At 42.7% G+C, this 24110-nt stretch overlaps 1 long non-coding RNA gene across 3 annotated transcripts; it reads right to left on the bottom strand.

Moving 5' to 3' along the window:
* Positions 1–7793: 7793 nt before the first annotated feature.
* LOC121667372 lies at positions 7794–23887 on the bottom strand. Of its 3 annotated transcripts, none has more exons than XR_006017045.1 (8): positions 23317–23887; positions 21961–22099; positions 20984–21720; positions 20451–20585; positions 14255–14439; positions 13946–14131; positions 12071–12231; positions 7794–11346 (listed from the first exon to the last, which is right to left on the bottom strand). It is a non-coding gene; the product is annotated as an uncharacterized LOC121667372 (long non-coding RNA). The 3 variants fall into 3 exon arrangements; XR_006017047.1 differs by having other exon boundaries at positions 14048–14131; XR_006017046.1 differs by having other exon boundaries at positions 20984–21089.
* Between the last annotated feature and the right edge of the window lie 223 nt (positions 23888–24110).

Genomic DNA, 24110 nt, shown 5'->3' with positions numbered 1-24110 from the left:
GCAGACCTCAGCTCTGGGAAGAGAAAATCAGAAAAAAATCTGATGGTTGTTCTGTGGTAGTGACATCTTGAGCTGTGCCAGTCAGGTTTCAATCCAATTAATGAGAATTTCCCTGACATGGTATCCCTTGCTCTTTTACAGAATGTCAAGCAGACCGGGTTAAATGCCTTACAAAAGTCTATTGGATTAAGTATATCAAGCTCCCCACTTCCTTTGACACATACATTTGTAATCTGCTCATGACTGAACAAGTCCAGAGTCTATTTCCATAAACCATGTGCTCTCCTGATCGTTCTATTCCTGTCCCCTCATTCCATATTAATTGAATAACATATTAGATCCACAGCTGATGTCATGCTACCCAAGCTGGAAATGCTCAGATGACATGTGGACTGTGATGTGGAGTATTGTTCTTCCTGAATATTTCATTGTGTTTCCATTTCTGAGTCACTAGTAGAGATTTTATCACCTCCATCTTCTAGTGGGTCTGTAAAGGTTTCATCTTCCAAAGCTACCTAAGAAAATCCTGCTGCCAGCTGTGATTCTTTCTCAGTGTTTTTAGATTCCACATCACACTGCCAGCTAATTTCCTTTTTTGTCCCTTTTTGTGTTGCTTTTTCCCTTTTTATTTCCTTCACCTCTCAATGGAGAGTGAAGGGTGAACACCCTTCCTCCCTGATCACTGCATTGTGGCATTTCGGTGGGAAGGCTCCAAACTCCATTCTCATTTTACTCTTTCAAATTTTCCTGACAACCTATTTTTATCTTTTAACTTCTTCCACTTGAAGAACTTTACCTTTCCATTAAGTACATAGGGACTGCCTCCTGTCTGCACCATCAAACCACTTCAGGATCCTCAGCAACCAACAACTCCCATTTCACAGAGTTATTTGTCTCCATTCCTCATCAAAAAAGGTCCCAAACTGAGGTGCACTGAGGAAGATACAACAGCCTTTGTGTTAGGGAATGATTTCTGACAGTTCAAGAAGACTGCAGGGGATAACCAAAGACCTCCTTTGTGCCACAGGATAATTTTGCATCATTTGTCTGTGCACCATCCTTCCAGAACAGGAAATTGAGCTGGGTTGTCCACAGGACTGGACTTGAAAGCACTGTGGGCTTGTGAGAGGCAGAGGGATTGAGCCTCTCCTGTTCCCAGGATTGTCCCATTGGCACAAATTCTTGTCAATGCATTTTCGGATAGTGAGGCACGACTGAATATGGAAAAGTTGGCCCATCTGCACACCCCATTTTCCTAAACACAGCTTTTCAGCCCTATCCAGGCCAATCTAAAAGAAAAGAAAAAGCCTAAATCAAGAACTCAGCATCCTGAAGATCACCCTGAAGGCTACTGTTCCCTGTCCCAGTGCAGATGGGATCTGTGTACCTTCCTATTCCTAGAGGAAACCAAAATCAATCATTCCTTGAGATGACATCTCATTAATCTGATACGAACTCCCAAACTATTACTGCAGTCAGCATACGAGTAGAGTCTAAAGAGAGTTCCATCCTCCTACAGCAAACTTCCCTTGGAATCTCTGAAACTGGGGATGGTCCGAAGAACAGGGACATTTGAAATAATAGGAAAAGTGCAAGGAGAGTTGAATTTTGAAAAAACAGGTATTTGAATGTCTGATTCCCCTAACCCATGCTACACTCAACAGTGCTGTCAGCACCGTGTGTTAAATACTAAAAAAGGATTAATTTGGTGGAGCTGTGAACTGGCATTGGTGTCACCACCTCCAGTGACAACGTCACCCTGGGATGGGGGTTGTGTCCTTCTGGAAACTCTGGCAGAGAGCATCAAGGACAACCCACGGATGTTTGCAAAGCCTCCCTCCCTGCCTGGTGTCACCAATTTCCATGGAAAAACCTCCTGAGCACCTTGGTTATATTAATACAAAACCTATTGTCTCAGCATCTGGGTCAGAGGAGTTCACACCTCCCTCTCCTGCAGCTTCCCCTCTTCTGCTCATGGTTCTGTAGGAACATGGGCAGAGGACAAGCCCACCTTCCACTAAGTTTGCTGAATTAGGCTGGTATCTTGGAAATGGTTGTAAGCTTTTCCCCTTTTCTTCTTTATCTGTCACTGCAGAGACAGCCTGGGAGAAGAGATTTCATTTCTGAAGCTGGCCAGCAGTAAGTTTTGTCCTGAACTATATTTATTTTTGTGTTTCCAAAAGTTTCCAGTCAGAGTATCAAGTTTAGTTCTTATCAGATAATTACACAGCACTTGCCTCCTGAGGCAATTTTAAATCAATCTCAGGAAAGGCAGTAACTATACACTGTAGATAATTATAGTCCATTAAAGTACCTTAAGACTAGATTCAGAGATCACTAATCACACAAGGTCATAAATGTACTGCACCTTTCCGTGCTGGTGTCTGAATTTTGATATGTAGCCCTTTTGCAGGAAAAAAATATTTCCTAGCGTTTTTTATTGAGCAAAATATCAGATGCAAATAGCAAACTAATTAAAACCATGCTAAATTATTGCCCTAAAAGTTATCTCAGTTCTCACCAGTCAGTCACAGAGAGAGAATCGAGCATAAAGCAAGACTGCCATTTTAAAGATACTCTTGACAAAACATGTCATATTTTATAGTTAAAATAATGTCTAACCAAACGCCTTCCCTACTCCAGGAAAAGGGCTCCTTTAATTGCTGTGAGAGAAGTGTGAAGTGTGCCTGACAAGGATTTGATTAAATGAAGAAGCTCCTGGCGCATTGCACTGAGCAGAAATTCTCCAATTCAGTGTTTTCTCTGTGGCAAAACATCATTTTTGCTCAAAACACATCAAATCCATTAAGGCAATCAAAGCCAATCTCTGCGAGGTCAGGTTCTCCCCAGCTGCAGCACTCCCAGTTCTGTGCTCACAGCTGGGCTGTGCCGTGGCTGCTCAGTGCCTTCTGCCTGGTGATCACCCGTGACAGCCCTGGGGCTGCTGCTCCCCTGTGGCCTTGCCACCGTGCCAGGGGTCAGTCCAAGCACTGGCACGACACCAGACTCTGAGGCAGGAGGTCCCAGCCCTGACTTGTCCACAGAACAACCACAGCCAGGTTTAGAGATGACCTTGGACAGGTTTATCCAACCCAAGAAAAGTTGCACATTTGGTCTGGAGGCTTTTAACTCTATGTAAACCAGTCTGGGAAAAACATAATGGCATAAAACTCCAAATGACTTCAACTAAGGTCACCACCAGGTCTTTTGTGTCATGACAAAGATGGCTTATCTAAGACATTTCACTCTTATCTTTGTTTTCTGGGTACACTGTGAGATTTTCTCATGCCAGCCATACTTAGTTCCTTTTGCAGCTGGTCCAACCCCTGCTGCCTCCCAGCCTGCACAAGGATGCACTCCAAGAGCACTGCCCACCACCCTCAGGCTGACACTTGGCACTTCAGCTTAACTAAACTTCAGTTTGCCTGTCAGCTTTGTTCCTAGGGCCAACTCTCATGGGTGCATTTTATGAGCAGCACACAGAGCAATGGCTGCAGTGTCCCAGGAGGGATATCCACAGGCCACCCTGCCCTTGGGACAAGAGATGGAGTGACAGGACAAGGGGGAATGGCTTCCCACTGCCAGAGGGCAGGGACAGATGGGATATTGGGAAGAAATTCTCCCCTGTGAGGGTCCTGAGGCCCTGGTACAGCTTCACAGAGAAACTGTGGCTGCCCCTGGATCCCTGGAAGTGTCCAAGGCCAGGTTGGACAGGGCTTGGAGCACCCTGGGCTAGTGGAAGGTGTCCCTGCCCGTGGCAGGGGGATTGGAAATTGATCTTTAAGGTCCCTTCCCACCCAAACCATTCTGTGGTTCTACGAAAAGACAATGGAAAGTAAAGATTTACCCTACAATCATAAGCAAACCTTGACCTGATGCACTTCTAACCCAGCCCTGCTGATTCCACAGTTGGTGGAATCCAGTTGATCCCATGGTTGGTGGCTCCTCAGATCTCACTAGAGTGAAATCCCTGCTCAGAGGAGATATCAGACAGTGCAGGCAGGTCTGGATTACCACAAGACCAAGTCAAGTGTTTCAGGATCTCCAGCTGATCTTTTAAAGGCCTCTGCTTTCTACAGATACTTTAAACTTTTTGTTCCCATACAAGATGAAAGCAAATATTAACAAAGAAGAATTTGCCTTGGGATAAACAACCTGCTTTTGCAATGGTCCCACGTATTGGCATCACAAAAAGCCAGTAAGTGCTTCTATATGACATGAAAGCATTTAGTACCACTTGGCCCAAGACACCCTGTGCTGGGGGCTTTTCAGACCTGTGTGATTGTCATTTCTAAAGTTGTCTATAAGTTATTTCTCCTGACTCTGGCTGCACAAAGTAGTCTGACACCAAGTACTAGCCCTCCAGAAAAAATTGCACGCTTTTTCCAAAGCCCCACCTCTGTAGATGAGTTATATTCAGAGTTAACCTTTCTCCTAATATTTGATGTCAAAACAACAACAGGGGATTTACAAGGGTTCTTCCAGGGTTTCAGGAAGCTGCCCATAGCTGGACCAGAAACAATAATTATAAACATAAAAAACCCCAAAAATATATTCACCTGCCTCACCCAGCATAGCACATTCATTAGGGCAAAGTCAGTATCTCTGAAGTATTTTAAATTCCTTTCTTTTGAATCACAGAATCTACCTTCCTAATGATACAAGAAAACTCTGGGTGCTTCCACAGAAGGAAACTTTCCCCAGAGCCATGAAGGCAGGTGTTCTGCTCCATCCTGTGCTTCCAGACCTGATCCCTCAGAATTCTCTGCATGGCCCATCATGAGGAGATTCATCTCACCCGGCACCAGGCAGTTCATCTGAGCTGGTTGCTCACACTGCTGCTATTAGAGATTTCTCACACTAGAGAGAAACTGGCACTCTCAGAGAGTAATCACCTAATTTCCTTAGACATCCCCTGCAGAATGAGATTAATTTGTGGCACAGTAGCTCCCTAACCTCAGTCAGAATCTGTGAAGTGTTCGTGCAGAAATACCCAAAAACTGCTGACTTCTTTCACATGCAGAGAGCTGGCTCATTAATTTTTGGCTTGCACATAATTAAAGACACTAAGGAAGCTTAAAATGACACGGATTCCATATTCCTACAGCCAACACAGAGAACATGACAGCATTTTCACCCAAAATACCTGCTTTTGGGGCTGGTATAAATGGGTTGTAAACATAGAGTACATGAAATAACTCACTGTTGTAAAGGTCAGAAGACAGAAATCCTTGCACAAGGCAAAGATCTGCATGCAAGAATACAAACCAGGATTTTGAAACAATGAAGAGAATCTGGGGTTTTATGTTTTCTAGTAATTCAATAGCTCTCACACACACTTAACATTGCAAACATGAGCAGCTCCCCTTGTCAGGGAACCTGCTCAACAGTCCACTCGGGTTTGCAGATAAGTCATTGTAGGACTGGGAGCCGAGTTACCACAGTGTCAACAGAGGAACACAGAGAAATCAATTTATTAGATTTTTTTTTTTATAATCTGAATTATCTCAGAAATTGCTAACTGATTTAACTTTCAAAGCAGGGCTTTAGGAAGCTCATCTGGAATATATTATTAATCAGGAGTATTGTAAATGTTACATGGTAATGACTGAAGCCCTCGGTGAGATCAGGGTTGCCTTGTGTTTGCTTCATACAATTCAGTAGGGAAAAAAATCCCAATCCCTAAAACATTTACAGTCTTTGAGAGACAAGGCAGAAAAAAGGTAGAGGAAACACAGACACAATTAAGTAGTAAGTCTATGAGTAAACAGCAGGTCCATGATGAAATCAGCAACAGAATCGATGCCTCTCACGTCCCAGATCAGTACCTTGTACACAAAATCATTATATTCTAATTAAAAATCTTTATCTGTAATAGTTGAATGCAGCGTAAACCTGAGCTGAGCCAGGTTTCTAGAAGAATACTGGCTCAAAACAATATTCCAGAGAAAATTCTAAGCACAAGGAGGAAGGTCTCCTGGGAACAGAATTTATCATCATGTGCTGAGCATTAAAGAAATCACCAGCATGGTCTGAACGAGGCTCCAGTGAATCGAGCAGGAGCCCTCACGGTGGAAGCTGCTCCCTGGAAACTCGGGAAAACCTGGCTTTTCCACGACATTCATTATGTTACACTCGAGAGTTATGTTTCAGTCACACTTGGATTTCCTCTGCAATGCTTTAACTGTAGATTTTCAAACAAGTCAAGACCCAGGGGATCAGCACAAAAGCCCATCCCTTCCCAAACTGTCCTACTGGAGTGACACCTGGAGTAGAGTTCCACAACAAGCGTTCATTTCCATGACAATGCCAATCAATTAGGGGAACAATCCACTTGGCGTTGTTAATCCCCCATTTGTGATCCTATTGATGTGACTGAACAGTGCCACCAGACAGAGCTCAGGAAAGCACCAAAAAATCCTCCCAGAACACGCTATGGTCTAAAAAATATAAATAATACACTGCATATTGAAATACAGGCAAAAAGTAAGAGTCAGATCTCGCAGGAGTGAAGTGTGCACTGAGCTGTGGAATCACTGAGAGTAACCAGGAGCATTGTGAAGGCCTTCCAAGACTTTGGACAAAATCCAATGAGTTTTGGTGATTTTTACTTGGATCTAGCTAAGAAACTGAGGAGAGAAATTCAAGTCCATCTTCTCCCGTGCCTTTGCTCATGACTCATTTTTGTGAGTGACCCAAGGAGGAAAAAAAAGAAAGAAAAAACCCAAACCACAGATAATATCTATACAATGCACTCATTTACCCAGAGGTGGGAATGTTCCATTCCCTGCTCTACCCAAGTGAAATCAAGGTTATTCTTCTATTGGGCCAGGACAGATGATCTCCAACACAAACCAGGAAAATCCTTCAGGATACTCAGCACAAGGAGAGGGAAAGCAAATTGGAGCCTGACTTTGCAAAGCAGTGCCTGACACATTCCTGTGAGTCCTGCCTGGCGCCAGTCCTTGTGACAAAGTCTATTCAGAAATTTCAGCTCATTACTGTATAATTTAAATATTTTTACAGGAAAGAAGGATCCGTTCTTCCCAGGGCCCATCTTGCACACAGCAGGGAAGAGCCCTGCAAACTCCTCCTGTTTGTACAATCAAATTCATGTTTGCTGAGACTGCACTAAAGGGGGGTCACCACCCTTCCTCCTTTTTTTCCCTGCTCAAAGGCAAGCAGGGAGCTGACACCGTGGAGAGATAACAGTATTTAGCATGGACACCTCCCTTTCAAACGACACTGATTTCATGCAGAGGGCTAGACAATCTCCATTTCCATCATATTTCATTTCAATACTCCCTGTGTAATGGAATCTTGGTTAGTTTAATATCACTGGTATATGAAACTCTCATCTCAATCAGTAAGAACAATGTTTGGTTTTGGCCTAGAGCGGGGAAGAGTGATTGAAGCACTTGGGAATTCATTTCAAAGGCTGTGGAATGCATTTATATGGCCACATCCTCTCTTCCCTCAGACACCCACAAACAGCAAGGTCTGTAGGGTGCAGGTTTTGAAAGCATGTGTTAGCAATTGTCAGAAACTAAATGGCAGCCTAAAGGGATGATTAATTAGGAGAACAGCCAGCAAATTGGCACAAATGGCAAACATGAATAACACTTGTCTCAACAAGCATTTACAATTTCCTTTCATACAGTCAAAGTCCAAAAAAGACGCAGCACAGGGACAACTTTCCAAGGTTTTAATCACTTTGATTGGATCATTCAGACAGTTCTTGATCCACTTTAATTCCATCAGACAGCAATATTCACACCCCACCCCCCGCCCCCGCACAATCCAGTGGCAGAGTAGTTAAAAACTGAGACGGTCAGAACAGGAACAGGAGGGGAGAGAAGCTGGGGAGATGTGTATCACCTACAGCCACACTGCATCCCATGGAAGGGACAGGAAAAGGGCATTATTTAGTGACCAGGATAATCTTTTCCATGATGGACAATTCATAGAAGGCAGAGCTACTCGACCTTGTGGATGAGGAAGTGCAGGTGATCTGTAGGAGTACCCCACTCTGACCAAACCTCAAAGACTGAATTCCTCCCATTAATACTGGATTACTGGGAAAATCATTCTTTGCAAAGATCTCTTAACCCCATTTAAAAAAGATCACGACAAAGAAAGGTCAGATTTGCTCATGTCCATCCACCGAACTTCCTTAGGCACGGCCTCCTGGAGCTGTGAGGGAGCCTTTCCTTCTTCCCAGAGTCACATCAGACAGACACTTTCCTCTGAGGCCAAGGGACGGGAAATTGCTGGCATAATATTTCTCTTAAACAGTTCAATACATCAAAGTAAGCCAATTTTTGTAGTCTTGTACTTCAGACAAGCCCCATATATTAATAAAGGGAAGCACCCGCCTGCTGCTTGAACACATCTTCAGAGTGCTCTGGTTTTATCACTCAAGTACTCAGTTATGTCTTCACTGAGGATGAGTTTTGAGGAAAAAACCAAAATACAAAAAGTTGGAACAAGGCATGAGTTTTAGCAGCACTTAAATTGAGCAGTTTTACCTTCTAATCCCATTTATTGAGTTCCAAGACCCTATGATCTCGTGCAAGAGTTGTGATCAAGCTCATTTAGAAGTATTAAATAATCAAATAAATGCTAGTATTAACTTAGATCATAATAATTAAATACAGCTTCTTTACTCCTGAAGTGGGGCGTAGCCAATAGGAGCCACCAGTATCTTTGCTGTCTCGGAATTATTGGCTGGGCAACATTTATTGAGCATCAGGAAAAACCAGCAGAGAATATTCTTAATACCCAGTTGCAGTAGAAAACACCAATGTGAGTATTATAAAAAAAAGGTGGAGTGGTATGGGGTAGATCTCTTATCTCATTGTCAAAGTAACTAAAATTGTTCCTCAAATAATCTCAGCATTTATTCACTGTAAAGATATGTTTGAAAGTTTCCAGTCATTCCTTTCCAATGCAGGGTTTGTCTCAGGTCAGTAGCACTCAGATACACAGAAACCCCCTCTTTTTAAAACTATTTTAAGATTTGTCTTTTCCCAAGAAAATGCAAAATGTAAAAGCTTTGATCATTATGCTATTGTGGCTCACTTTTTGGTACCTATTTAGTTGATTTTTTAAGACACAATAAACACTTTGGCCAGTTGAGCACTGCAGTAACTAAGATACTCCTTGCTGTGAATAAATATCCAAATGTTGTTAATATTTCCATGGTGGAAATAAATGCTTCCTATGCTGCTAAAAGTATCTTTAACAAGATTCACGAGACCAGGAACCTGCTTCTCCCACAGCACAGCTACTCCAAGTTGTAAAGCCATGAGGTGTCCTGCTCCTGGATGGGCTCTTTGGGCTCTGTATTTTCTTGTCATCAGGCCATGGGTGCCACCACCTTTGGGGCATTTACCTGACAAACAAAGGTGACACCTTGGCAAACCAGTCTGGCTGCAAAGTTACAGCATTGTGATAACAGCCAGCCCTGATGAATGGGCTCCTGAGGGAATCAGGCTGGGTTTCAACATAAAATATTACACAATAAAAGCTTGCAAGGCAAACCATGATTTAAAGAGAGGGAGAAAATCTAATCCTGATGAGCTCGATATGCATTAAATATACTGCGGCTTTCAGAGCTTCCCAGAAATGCCTTTTAGCATATAAACCATCATGGAATGCTGGGATAGTTTGGGTGGGAAGGGACCTCAAAGACCTCATCCTACCCTCTGCTGTAGGATGAGGTCATCTTCCCCTAGCCCAGGGTGCTCCAAGCCCCATCCTACCTGGCCTTGGACACTTCCAGGGATCCAGGAGCAGCCACAGCTTCTCTGGGCACCCTGTGCCAGGGCCTCTCCACCCTCCCAGGGAACAATTTCTTCCCAATATTCCATCTAAACCTACCCTTCCGCAACTTAAAGGCATTCCCCCTTGTCCTGTCACTCCATCCTTTGTCCCAAGTCCCTCTCCAACTCTCCTGGAGCCCCTTTAGGCACCGGAAGGCACTCTAAGGTCTCCCCAGAGACTTCTCCAGGCTGAACAACCCCAGAAACTTAAGGCATATGGGATGAATATAGCTAAAAAGAGAAACAAACCCAAAAATATCAAGCAAACACCTGGAAAAGAGAAGCAAAGGATTCCTTCAAAGTGTGTTTTCATTACTGAGAACATACAGAAAGGATTTTACACTGTCTAGATTAATTTCAGGGGACGAGAGTTGGGTTTGGAGTTTTTTTAAGGGAACATAATAAAGTACATATAAAACCATGTTCTGCCTTTCACAGGATCTGAAGGGCAAAGACCTTGTGAAATAAAGAGAAATGAGAAGCGATCACACTACAGCAATGACCTTAGATAGTGCTCTTTATTTGTTTGGGGTTTTCTATTATTTTCTGTAATAAGTCTAACAGTGTCTAAATGAAACATTGTTTAAAATCTTATGGTATTACTTCTCAATGAAAAAAACAGTCACTGGCACTGGAAGCCTTCTGCCACCTGGCAAAGACACAGAATTTTAACAGGGATCCGAATTAGGTCTCATTACCTGAAAGAAGTCACTGGGTGAAGTTTCTTTTCTCTGAAATCCTGACTCCTGCAAGACCAATGGAGGAAGCAGAGTGCAAAGGAGCTGAGCCACCCTCACAGCCGAGATGTGGAACCCACACTGCTGCTCAGGCCTCCCACTTCCCAAAAGAAGTTACAGAAAGAAGTTGTCCTAGAATGAAATCCTGATATGGGATGCATGGAGGAGTTTGGGTGGTTTGATTTTTCTGGGACCTTCCCATCTGCAGTGGAACAAACCTGTGCTTAGCACAGTGTTATTTGTATTTTGCTCAAAAACAAAGCAGTGCACAGCCTTTGTGTCTTTCACAGCAGAAAATTCCGTAATTTAATTCCAAAGACTACAATTGCCAGAGCTGCAGCAAGCTGAAACCATTCCAGCAACCAGAGCTAATCCTGTAAAAAACATGGAATATAAAAATAGCAGCCCTTCAGATGAAGGGAAAGTCAGTGCAGAGAGAACTGGCCACTGCTTTACAGGCGTTTTATTGCAACACCTGTTGTAGGGCAGTGGCTTCATTTCTGCATCAATACCAGCACAAATCAAATCTAGAGGTCTGATAAAGCAAAACATTCTGTATGAAACACACCAAAGACAGGAGGGGTTGGATAGAGATCAGAAAACCCACAGTTCACCTGACTACCCAAAACTTCATTTAGATCAAGCCTAAACTTGTTTCGTAAATTTTATTTTATTTTATTTTATTCACAAAACAGATCTGAAACCTCTTTGTGGACACTGGTCTTTAGCTGAAAACACTGCCAGCCTCTTCACCCATCTTACCCTTCTACACGATTTTCCTGAAACTGTAAAGGCAAGGAGAAGAAAAGGTAAATAATAGTTATTCAAATATCAAAAAAAATAGTCTACCCTAAAATCCAGGATTTTTCCTTGCACTGGAATCTGTCCTAATTGTAAACAAAGAGTTACAGTCCCAGTTTTTAAATTTTGTTGCCTGTACTTTGCATGTATAAGGATTCCGTCATTCCTGCATCCTTGGAGTCCATGAGAGTTTGTCAGACTCTCTGCTTTCCTTAGAGAGAAACAGTTTCAGATGTAACAGCTGAATTTATAACACTGACTTGATATGAAAGATGTGAAAACAATGACCAGGCTGCCATAGAGGAGAAGACGAAGAAAGGGAGCCTTAAAAACTAAAGGAATAAAATCACAGCTGTTGCAGACACGTGGGGCAGGCCTGGCTCATATCTTTTAATGCTTCATGTGCACAAGGCTAAGTGCTTTCACCCAAAAGGCAACATAAGAGGCTCCCTCTGGATAAAAAAGTCAATGGGTTTTTTTTTTAGAAAGCATTAAGGAACAATAAATCATTTCCTAAAGAAGTATTTCTGCCTGGAAAAAGCAGGGAAAGATTTGGAATATTCTTCATGAATGCAGGATTTAATAAATTCCTCCATGAAGTCCTTTATAGACTCTCCTAAAAAACCAAGTAGTTTCCATGTGACAGGTCACTCAATTCGTCAATAAAGGGATTAATTTTGCAATATAAATCGTATTTAGCTGCCTTACCTCCCCTGAACTGCATTGTCCATCAAAATTAACCCTCCTTGGTACAAGGCAGAGGTTTCTGTGACCCCCTTAGTGCTGTGCTGAGCTCTTCAGGAGAAGAACTGGACCAAGAGTTTCACGGGCATCTCATGCTTTTATAGGGAGGTGGTGGAGTTTCCATCCTTGGAAGTAAAGAATAAAGAATAAAAAGCATAATGAATTGGAGAAAGCTACAATGACTTCAAAATTAGCTGTGCTCTGAGTGAGGGAAGGAGAAGATGACCCCAGGAGCCCCTCCTGAGTTAAAGAACTGGAGTTAATAGAAATAGAAATAATAAAATTATTCTGTTTAATAGAATAATAAATAAAACAACTTAATTTACTAACTAAAGAGTAAGCTCAAATATAAGACATAAATAACTGAATAAAGTGAAATTCTATTATTCTGAGAAGCAGCTACAAAATTATGTGCTCTTTGAAGTACAAAATTGAGCTTTACTACATGAAACAACCCCATTTTTCATGTAGGCCACAAATTATATTCTTAAGTACCTCAGACAGGTGATAACAAATTAGATTCCCACTCACAGGAAAACTTGCTCTCCCTTCTCTACAGCTGCAGATGCTCGTTTTAAAATGCTTTGGTTTAAGCACACATTTAAAACCAATTTACAGGTAAGTTGGGAAAGAATGCATGAGTTAAAAAAGAGCATTGGAAAAGAGCAGGGAGGTGGTGCAGTCCCCATTCCTGGAGGTGTCCAAGGAAAAACTGGATGTGGCACTTGGTGATTTGGTTGGGTTGACGAGGTAGGGATCTGTCACGGGGGACTCCATGGTCTGGGAGGGTTTTTCCAGCCTCAGTGATTCTGGGATTCTGTGTCTAAGGACAGAGTTTGGGGTTTGGGAAAGTGCAGTCCCACAGCATGCTGTGCAGGCCTTCTGGCAGCTCTGTGAGCCCCAGCTGGGTGGTTATGCCTCGTGGTGTGGACACAGCCCCAAGAGCCTCGAAGCTGCACTGCCATCCCAAGTGCAAACCCTGAGGGACACAAGGAACACAAGTGCCAGCTCAAATCATGTCTGCTCCACGGAGCCCACAGCCTCTCCCTGCTGGGGTGGCTCCCCCACCCCATGGCCTCGTTTAGCAAAGGTCATTGTGGGTACAAAGCTCTGCTCACAACAGGATTAACACAATTCCATGAAACTGCAGGTTTATTCCCATCCCTGAGAACACAGCTGCCTGAAACACCATCCGGGAAAAAATGCTCTGGGATATTTTTCAATCCTCTCAAGCAATGTTCCCCTGACATCCAAGAAAATAACCTGAACCCTTCAAGTTACTGTCTTCCCCCAGGTTTTCTGAATATTTTATAAGAATTCCATAACAAGATTGGAAATGTCCGTGCATAAAGAATTGCGGTATTGATTTAGTTCCCAAAGTTATAAAATATAAACCAGGTACCAAAGAACAACCATTCTCAACCTTTCGGTTGTTATATTTTGTATTCCATTTCATCTTCACAGCCTGATACAACATTTATTTGTATTATTGGCAGCAATCTTTGCTGTATCCTGGGAGTTCATTATGGGAGTCTTCAGGATACCGGCTATAAAAACTTTTCTCCTGGATTCATAATTCACTAACAAAATAGCAGTGATGAGTCGAATGATGATTTGTACATATTTTGAGTGTCCAAAAAGTATTATTTATCAGTTTTGTATGAGGAGCAACCAGCGTACAGGTAAAAAACCTCACAGGCTTAGACTGAGAGGGTTTGATGCAGTTTTGCTGCTTTTCAAAAGGAAAAGTTTTCAAAGTACTAAAACTGCATATAAATGCAATAAAAACAAAACAAAATAAACAGAGAGTTGACAGATGTTCTGTGTGTTAAAACCTACCGGGCTACATTCCTTCCTGGGGAGGTCAGTAAAATTACTGTGTGCAATGAATTTGCTTCTTCTACCAACCCCCTTATTTTGAGTACACAACTTGTAACTCACGAGTTCAGCTCCTTTAGCTGCTGAAACAGGGACTGGCAGGCTCAGCCCTTTTGTCTCACAGCTATCCACCCATCCCAGTACCTGCTGGGAAAAGAACAGGACATGTGAGCAAACGCACAGCGAGATGAACTCCCCAGGAGATGCCACCACCTCCTGCCCCACCAGCTGCCAAGAGTGGAAAACCCCACATTTTCCCACCAAACTCACCTGGTTTTCCTTGCTCTCCCTCCACATGTTTTTCCCCTCCTTTTTTTTTTTTTTTTTGGTTTTTTTGGTTTTTGTTGTTGTTGTTGGTTGTTTGTTTTAAACATCATCTTTTCTGGGTCTCTCCTCAGCATCTAGGGAGGCACAAGGCTGCAGTCCTGGGACTTAATGGATGTAGAACTGGGAGGCTGCATGGGCAGAAAGCAGTGTTATCAAAAACTTTCCTCCCCCCTTCCAGTCTTCCCCCTCTTCCTAAGATGCCTTAGGATTTAGCTCTTATTTTTTCAGACCCTGTACTGGTTTACTGTAACTCAAAAATTCCACAGCCTGTTAGCTACTGTTCTCTCATCCTGGTTCGACATAACAAACCCTCTCTGGGCCTGAACTCGAGGACACTTTGTTGTCCCAGGCCCCAAAATATGTAAAATGAGCCTCTGAACGGGGGAAGCAAACTTGGCGTAATTACATCACTACCTGAAATTATAATTGGAGAATTAACCCTGATATGCAAATGGACCAAACTTATAGAAGTGTGAAAAACCTATGACCCAGCATCCATCTTGGGTGGAGCCCCTTGGAGGCTTTTGACTGCCCAGGGTGAAGGCCCTTAAAATAAATACCTGCTTTCATTCTCTAATCTTGTCTAGCTTCTGTTTTCAGGTAGCCACTTCAAGGCATCACCAGCAATCCTTCTTGTCCCACCTGAATCCCCACTGATTTCTTCTATTTCTTTCCAGCCCCAATTTCCCTCTTACCCTTCCTACCCCATCCCTCAGCATCCCTTTCTAAGGGATATTCTTGCTGGTCCAGCAAAGCTGAATTTTGCCTGGGTGCTGAGTGCTCCCAGCCAAGGTTTCTCAGGACTACTTGACCCACAAAAAGTAAGTTTAATTGGAAAGCTCTTTGTGCAGCGCACAAAATACTTGTGGAAGTATCCTAAAGCCCAAGTCCTAACCATGTCCATACAGCCTTGCAGTATTTATCTATTCACCATAGGCATATTTATCTATTCACAATGGGAAAATGCAAAAGGAAAAGTCCTATGTGATTAGACCTGTCTGTAGGAAAAGACTGTGCTGTACTTTAAAAACTGCCAAAATAAGTGTAGTTGCCAGGATGTTTGTTACCATGAATCCTTTTAACAAGCAACACCCACCTTGCTGTGAAATTTTTCACTAAAACTGCTGAAAATGCACCAAAGCACAGAAGAAAGGAAAAGGGGAAACTGGAATTCTGAGGGCAGCACAGGAATGTCCCCCAGGAGGGTCAATGACTCACTGCCCCCTCCCCTTTTCACAGCCTTGTCTGAGAGCATCAGTAAAGTTAAAATGCCCCGAACACCTGGATCATTTTTAACCCAGGATGAGCTGAGGATGTGACATTACTGCGGGATGACACTGGAACAAAAATTAAGGACAGAAAAAGAGCAAAACTGGGCTGTTCAAAGCCTGAATAGATCACATTTTGTTTGGCCTAAGCAATGCTTAACTCCAGTTTTATGCTACTATGAACAAAAAGAGCATAAACTGGTACGTTTTTAGCAAATAAAAATAACAACCAATTTTAAGCTCTCCATTTGTAGTCACTTGTGCCGTATGGTGTACGCCGAAGCCGGGGAACAAGATGAATGTTCAATCATATTTCAGCACAACTGGAGACAGCTGATGGAAATTGAGGATCTGATCCAGCAGATAAAAAAGAAAGTGGCAGATTCAGATCTTCTTTGTGGAAGTTAACATCTCACTTGGGCTCCCGTGTCCCTCTTAAACAAGGCGAGATGGAAAAGCACGTCAAGTCTATTAAGCTTTTGTGCAGAGAAACATTGCAATCCACAATGTCTGTGCCCTCAATTGCTGAAAATGTCAGAAAACTGTCAGGTTTTATGGCTGCTGAAAAACAAAACAATAATAATACAGCTTCTGCAAGATCTGATTTCCATCTGACATGCTGATAAGGCAGGCTGAGCCAAAATGAGACCAACCTAGAAATGACAAGGGAACAGCAAGTTCTGCCACTCACTGAGCTCTGCAACAACACACAGCCCTCCTCAGAGTTATTAAGGGGATGATTTAATTAGATCCAAAATATGTTCCAAACTGTCCTTTTGAAACAGTCCTGTCCAGCTTGTTTCACTGATGCAGGTGTTCTTCAGAGGCCTAAAATTACATAGCTGTGATTCTTTTTGTCTTTTTAAACATCATGTGTTGTATTATTGCTGTTCTAATGTTTTTCTTGTTAATGTTTTAATTTTTATTTCAGATACTTTGGAAATTTTCGAAATACAATGCCCATGAGACAAGCTGCTGCTTGAGCTTCATTTTATTTTTGGCAGAAAAACATACCACCATAAACACAAATAAAAATAAATCATATGGATTTGACTCCTGAGCTTAATACCTCTGAAAGAGTGTGATGCAAGGTTTTCCACATATTGCAGAGCTTCAGGGGCATTTGGACACTGCTCCCAGGGATGCACAGGGTGGGATTTTTGGGGTGTCTGCGCAGGGCCAGGGGTTGGACTCCATGATCCTGGTGGGTCCCTTCCCTCTCAGGATATTCCATGATTCCATGAAAACATAAAAGGAAGGCAGATGGGGGTTTTTTTCAAAAGTGCTCTACAAGGAGAGGGAAAACCAAAAACAATTCAGTAGGCTGCAAATGGCTTTAAAGTCAATACTCCGAGAACAGCACAAGAAAATCTCTCCCTCTGTAGGAAATCCTTGTGTGGCAGATCCACGATGCTCTGCAGGATGTGTTACAGCACCCTGAGCAGCGCTGGGGAGCAGGACAGGCTCGGGCTGCAGGTGGAGCAGCACAGGCAGAAGGGTCAGAGGTGCCCAAACTACAGGCACAGGATCCAGATCTGTGCTCTGACTGTCCCCAAGGGAACATCCTGGAACAACACTGTCCCTGAATAGAACCTGAACAGCAGAAATCTGCCCCAAACACCTGAAGTTACACCTCCATACCCACCCCAAAGACTGGATACAAGGAGATAAGCACCAAGAGCCAGGTAACACCCCGCTGGTAACTCTTCTGACCTGACAGGTCTGAAACAGACCCAGGTCTCAGACAGGATTGAATGGCTTTAAACTGACAGGGAGTGGGTTTAGGTAGGATATTAGGAAGAATTTCTTCCCTGTGAGGGTGCTGAGGCCCTGGCACAGGGTGCCCAGAGAAGCTGTGGCTGCCCCTGGATCCCTGGAAGTGTCCAAGGCCAGCGCCTGGGATAGTGGAAGGTGTCCCTGCAGGCATTTACTTGGAAGGAGTAGAAATAGGCAATGGTTTCATTCTCTGCCCTCATAACAGAAGAGATTGTACAAAATTAATAATTTCATTTAAAAGCAAAACTAAACCAGCCACCAAAGCCTTCCCTTCCCCACCACGGTAAATTTTAAGTCACAGAAGAGGGATCTTGCATCATGTTTCCTTGAGCTTATTCTGATAATTGCTTAAATAAGAAGGACTAAAACCCTTCAGAAGAGTTTTTCTCCCCTCCTGATTTTCATTTTAAAGGGTAAATTAAAAGTCAATATCCACATCTAGCAGCACAACAAACATTTTGTTGTGTGCACAGCTTGGAAAGATTCTCAGTAGGCTGCAGCACACAGGATTTGCCTTTCAGATGAGGATTTTGTGGTTGTTGGAATATATCCTTTAATAAAGTTAGAAAGACTGCTTCAATTATTTGTCAGTCATGATTAGCCCTGACACAACCATGCAATCAACAAGCTAACAAGTTCAGCATCCTCAGTGCTGTATTATAACCAGAACTGCTTAAGCAATTTAAGTAATACCTTGCCTGAATACCTTCATTAGAGGTGAAACAGTCAAACTTTCATTTTTGTCTATTATAGACTCCATTTAACCATGTTCATTTACAAACCCAGCCCTGTTACTCCTAATATCAGCAGAAATAAGTTCATGTTCAGTAAAAGCCACTAACCTCCACGGGGAAGTAACTGAGGGTGGAAAAGTGTTTTTATACTAATCTGAAGCCTTGGCTGAGGTTATAACAGTCCATTAAATCAATTTGGTGCCTCTTTGTCAAGAAAGATCTGAACCCAGAAGCCTCCTCTGAAGGGCAGCCAGAGCATCAGGTTTTGTGTGAATTCTGTCGCTTGAGCTGAGTGCTTTGGTCACTGTACAATGACAAAAAATGAATTACTGAAGGGGCCCAACCTCTTAGCTGCAACTACATAACACTTTCAGCTAGAAATTAAATGAGAAAATAATAAGATAGTATTGAGAGCACAGAGAAATGAGACTAAATTAGTCTTCCCAGGGAGTTATTAAGCAAAGAGGTAAGGTCAGGTGGGCTTTTGCTGACCAGAACAATAGTAGGGAGCTCTAAAAACCACACAACAGCAGAGCTCAAGACTGGTGGCAAGACAAAGGCAGCACTATGTGCTAATAAATAGTCAGGGCAAGCAATTATATTGTGTCACAGAGAGAAGTGATTGCAATGAGCCCTGAGATTTCAGGCCTCCTGAATTCAGTGATAAGACCTAAGAAAATTCCACAAGCAGTGAGTGGGTGTCATGTACTGCCAATGATCCAGCAAAAACACCATTACTGGGCTGCCTTGGACTCCAGAAACTGCAAATGCAGATCCTGATGTGCTATGCTGAGGTCGTCAGGCTGGATTTGGAGCCTGTGTGCCCAAGGTCACATTGGAGGTTTCTGGAAAACAAGATGCTCGGTCCTTAAAAAATCATAAAAGCACAGAATAGTTTGGTTAGAAGGGACCTTAAAGCCCATCCAGTTCCAGTCCCTGTAATACACAGAAACTGGTCCCATCCAAGTTAAAGGGAGGTGATTTCCCTTGTTAAATTTTTGTCCTGATCAGTCTAAGCACAGCTCTAAGTCATGTGAATCCCTACCACACGATGGTGCTCCCTCTCCCAAGGCATCTGTCACAGCCAGGAACAACTGAGTGCTGCAAAAGTTACAGCTTGAGATTCCTTGGGGTCATCTCTGTCACCGCTTTCAAAAGCATTGCTAAGGAGGTTTATATACCTGCCATTAAACTGCTCTTTTAGTCTGCAAAGCAAATCTCCAAATGACACCCAGGGGTTCCACATTTAATGTTTCACAGAGTGAGTTTGCTCAGTCTGTGGGTAAAACGATATTTTCATACTGCTGGACACAGAGACCAGCAAAAAGTGATGAGCACTGCAGTGCTCTGTCTGCTGGCACTGTCAGAAACAGCCTGATGCAGTCCCCAAACTCTGCCTTTCTGCAAACTGTTCTATTTTTCAGTCCCTGTCACCTTTCTTCTTGCCCCCACAGATGTACAGACACAAATACAATATTTAGTCCTGCACTTTTCTGACGATGCACTGCTACAAAAATCGAATAAAGCTCCCCTACCCACCAAAACAAAAGGCCTTAAAAATAAAAAAAGACTTCTCGGGTAGTTTCGATGTATTTCTCTCTAGGGCTCTGCATTGGGGAGGAAAATCCATCCAGCTGGAAAGCTCTGCCCCTGTTCCCTTCACAAGACCAGCAGCCCTAAGGCAGCAAAGGGCACTCAGTTCTGGCACAATTTCCCCCATACACCCTTGGCTAGTCCCTGTTCTTCCTCATTCCCTTCCAGATCCCCAAATGGATGTGACACATCGCTGGGGCCTTGGGGCTGCCATTGCATCCCAGAGGGTCTGCGCAGCTCACAGCAGCCACCAGCCTCTTCCAGAGGGGGCTGCAGAGCCTGCTGCCCTTTGAAAGCTGTGACTGAACACAGTCCTGAGTGTGATGGGACACAGGAAAACACTCAGCTCCTTCCTCTCCACTCCTGTAAACTCCTGGAGTTTCAACAGAGCGACAGCAAGGTACCAAAATACCTTCTCCTTCTAATCCCCAAAGAGGTCCTGAGTGCAACTGGAAGCAAAAGGCTGGAACTGAATTGCCTCTGAGATCTTCAATCCAAAGCTCTGTGGGACACAAAGAACGGAGGAGAGACAGACCCCAGGGACCTCTCCTGGCCATTCCCACAGCCCTGCATGAAGGACCCTCCAACCAGCAGCAGGAAGAGAGGAGCATCTTCCACAGCAGTGTCCAAGGACCAAGTAATCCCCGGAGCCCTTTGGCCCCTTGTGTGAAAGTTCAGTGCCTCAAAGGTAAGGAGAACCCACCTTCCTTCCAAAGGCTGCCCTTGTCCAGGGGAAATCATGGACAACGCAGCCCTCAACAGGTTTACCTGGCCATGAACAGGGAGTGGATGAGCTGAGAATTCCTCCATATCCACACATCTCGGAGCACTTTGGAAAATACATTTTTAGTGGCTCATCAGCAGGGAGAATGAAAGTTGCCAGCAGCAAGAACTTTACATGCCCTAAAAACAAGAAATGCATTAGCATCTTTATTACAAATGTAATTGGGTTTTTTTAATTTGTGATTGGGGAAAGGGTCACCAGTTAAAATACACCACTGTAAAATTTGCAATTTAAATTTCATTTCACGCTGGAATGTAGAAACAGTTTACATAAATAGTATCCATTAATCATTAAAAAGAAAGGTTAGATGTAAATTAGGCTGCTACTATTTTTTTTCCTGTGATTATTTATGGGTTGGTGATGAAATTTGTTTTCACAAAGAAGAAGAATTAAGGCTTTTTCTGAAAGCAAAATCACATTCCTACAGAAAGTATAAACTTCAAGCAAGGAAAACAGAGTATTTATTGCTTTGACCCCCAAGAGCAAGCACAGAAACACGGAGTTTATTCTTGTTTACCTTTGAGGCAGAAGCCTTTCCCTTCATTCAGTGTAGCACTTCCTGTATTACTTCTGCCCACACTACCAGTTTCTGGCAATCCATTTTTTACATCCCACTTTCAATTCTGGGGAGAAAAAAAAAATACAAAAGCAAATATCCAGAGGATAGAGAGGCTGCTTCATCCGCTGGTGTTGAGTGACTCAATGCCTCTGTGATTAGCAGAAAGAAAAACAATCAGCATTTTACCCAACCTTCCAGGACAGCCTTTTATTAAGGTATCCAGCTCCAGAAACAGGGACAATCCCTATTTTTTCAATGCAAATCCCTAAGAACAGATCTTCACGCTCTTTAGAAGAGTACCTCCAGTCAGTGAAGACTGTTCTGCATCCTCGGATTCTATGAAAATATTTAGAGTCTTTGTTAGTTCTGAAGAGGAGAACCTACTGTTACACAATTTATTCTACTGTTTTAGGAAACCTTAGGGCAGTTTCAACTATTTCATCTCAACATTCTTGTTGGACAACTGATGGATCAATAAGAACTATTTCTCCCTGGATGAAAGAGGAATCTTATCTGCTCCTGCTAAGGAAAAAACTGTGATTTTGTTGTGATTATGTTTATATTCTTTTATAGTAACATAACTTCCCTTTTTACAAACTGTGGAGATCTCCAACAGGTGTTGTCAGCTGCATTTCCAGGTTTTGGCGGAAAATCTCTCTTCAAGTTTATGCTACATGTTAGTGCTTTCGTTTACACTAAAAAAAATTAAAACATACAAACTTGTACATAAAAGCATGTTAAAAATCATGATCTATGATTGAGTCATGGTTCCATCCCAGTTCCTCACAGATAAATCTGAATTTCACTGAATTAATCCCCACCAAAGAAAGCTTTCCAAACTCTTCAAAGAATTTTGAAATAGAATTATAAATAAGAAAAACTGATTGCAAAAGTGACTTGGTGTCATGGCCTTTTTCTAACACTGCTTTACTTACTCATTAATGCCCAGATTGTGCTTTGGATTGAAGTCTTTAGCGGCACTTCTCTTTAGGTACTATTTGATTTCTTGTGGGGCCTTGGCCTGCAGCTTCAGCCTCATTTAATTTCTGATGTACTGGACAGAGCCTGCTAACACTTGAAAAACAACAGAAAAATAACAATTGCTGAAGTTAAATAACTGTGTTCAAAAAGCAGAAAAGGGGCCTTTTTTTCTTTGCAATGTAATACCTTCAAAGTTCATAGTTTATCCGTTCCTGAGTGTTCATGGTAATGTTCTCAAGATGCACTTCTGTCTCCTATTTGTAAAGGATTACAATAGCATTTTTTTCCAAGCCTGGTGCACCAAACTATTCCCATTTCCATCTCTGTTATTACATTAATTGTCCCTGCTCTAATATGTGCTATTGTAAAAACGGTTCCAACCACAGAGCTTTATGAAAGCACCTGCTGAAGTCCCTACAGACACTCCAGAGCACCCAGGGCTCTTCAGAGTGAAGCAATTTTAGCAGCAGCCTTTGCTCGAAGCTGCATTCAAAACCCTCAGTCAAGGCCTCGCCGGACGAACTTTTTGTTTCCTTTCTGTTATTTCACCTGAGGATGAAAACCAGCAAGAAGATAGAGAGGCTTGACAGCTTCTGTAATCTCATTGCAAATGCAAGCAGAAGGAGTGCTTCAGTTTTAATGTATTAGCAACTACACCACTGGGCTGAACTTCTTTCCACTTGTTTTTCTCCCCTTCTCCCTTCATTTGAAGTGGAAAATGAGGTCACATCTTATCCCTTGCCAAATGGAAAAGCACTAATAACTTCCCCCATTTACACTGGGAAAGAGTGAATAATCTAATTTCAAATCTCAAGAACAACTGTCAGGCTGAATGAGTTTCTGCTGCTCTCCCTGAAGGACAAGCACCAGCCCTTGAACTCTGTGTGTGGCCTTCATTATGGAGCCTTGGCATAGGCCCAGATGCTGTCTCCTCCAGACACCTCTTAAAAAATGGATGAGGGCCTGGAGAGCACAGCAGGGCAGCAGAAACTCTGGAATCCTACCCATTAGCATATTCATTAGGCATAATCAATAATTAATATGTCACTTGGATGAAACATACGGATTAAGTTATGCCTGTGCTAGGACTGATCCGAAAAGATTCATGAGCATGGGGCTCACTGTTTGCGGTGCAGGGTGGATGGAGCTCCAGGCATGGGCAGAGCTGGGCTTCCCCTTCCTTTGTGGGCTGAGTAGCCCATGGGGTGACATGGGGACACAGGACCCCCAAAGGTCACACCTCTTGCACCTCCAGGTATTTAGAGAAAGAGAATCCCAATAAAGGAAAATAATACATTCTGAAAACTTACGAAACAACCCTCTTTTGGCCATTGGAGGACATTCCAACCATCCTGGTGTTGGGAAGACTTCACTGCAAACTTTTTTGACAGCAGAGCCTGAAAATACCATGAAACAATATCCAACACATGGCGGAGGAACAGGGTCTGTTCCTTTTAGAGTGCAAACCTGAGCCTGTTTTATAATTAAATAATAATAATACAATATTATAATTAATGTAACACAATGCTATAATTAAATAACAATATTAATACAAATCTCTTATGGGCTTATTTTATAATGGCCAATATACCTGTCAAGGGGCAAGAATTAAAAACACTTATTAGAATAAAAAAATTCCCAAACCAGCCTTTCCCTTTCCAAGGACATGATCTCCTCTGTTCCCATCAGGACAGGGTGCAGGTCCTTCCTTTCCTCCCTCCCTGCATAGCCATGAGCTGTCTACTACCTAAAGGAGCAAAGTTAAAAATAAATGCGCTTTTAATGCCTTTTTCATTCTCCATTAAGTTGTCACACCAGGAGGGAAGGGATAGAGAATAGCAGATTGCACAGTATTTTGTAGAAGTGGTTGGACACCCCATTCTTCCAGTAGAACGGGGGAGGGAAGAGAATTTCCTGCTCTGTATCTGTCGCTTCCTTTGTGTTTGTCTCCATTTCAATCAGATTTAAGTGATGTTCCCTTGAGTTCCCTAACGATGTCATTATCACTTCAGACATATGAAAGGACTGTGACGCTCACCACAACAGTGTAAACTATTTTTCAACAAATTCTGCTTTAAAATGTGACGTGAAATGTTAATGTATG

Source organism: Corvus kubaryi, unplaced genomic scaffold (genome assembly GCF_017639235.1).
Source record: "Corvus kubaryi isolate FWS band 111438036 unplaced genomic scaffold, C.kubaryi_AGA036_p1.0 37361, whole genome shotgun sequence".
Lineage (NCBI taxonomy): Eukaryota > Metazoa > Chordata > Aves > Passeriformes > Corvidae > Corvus > Corvus kubaryi.
This window is presented reverse-complemented; position numbering and strand designations above follow the sequence as displayed.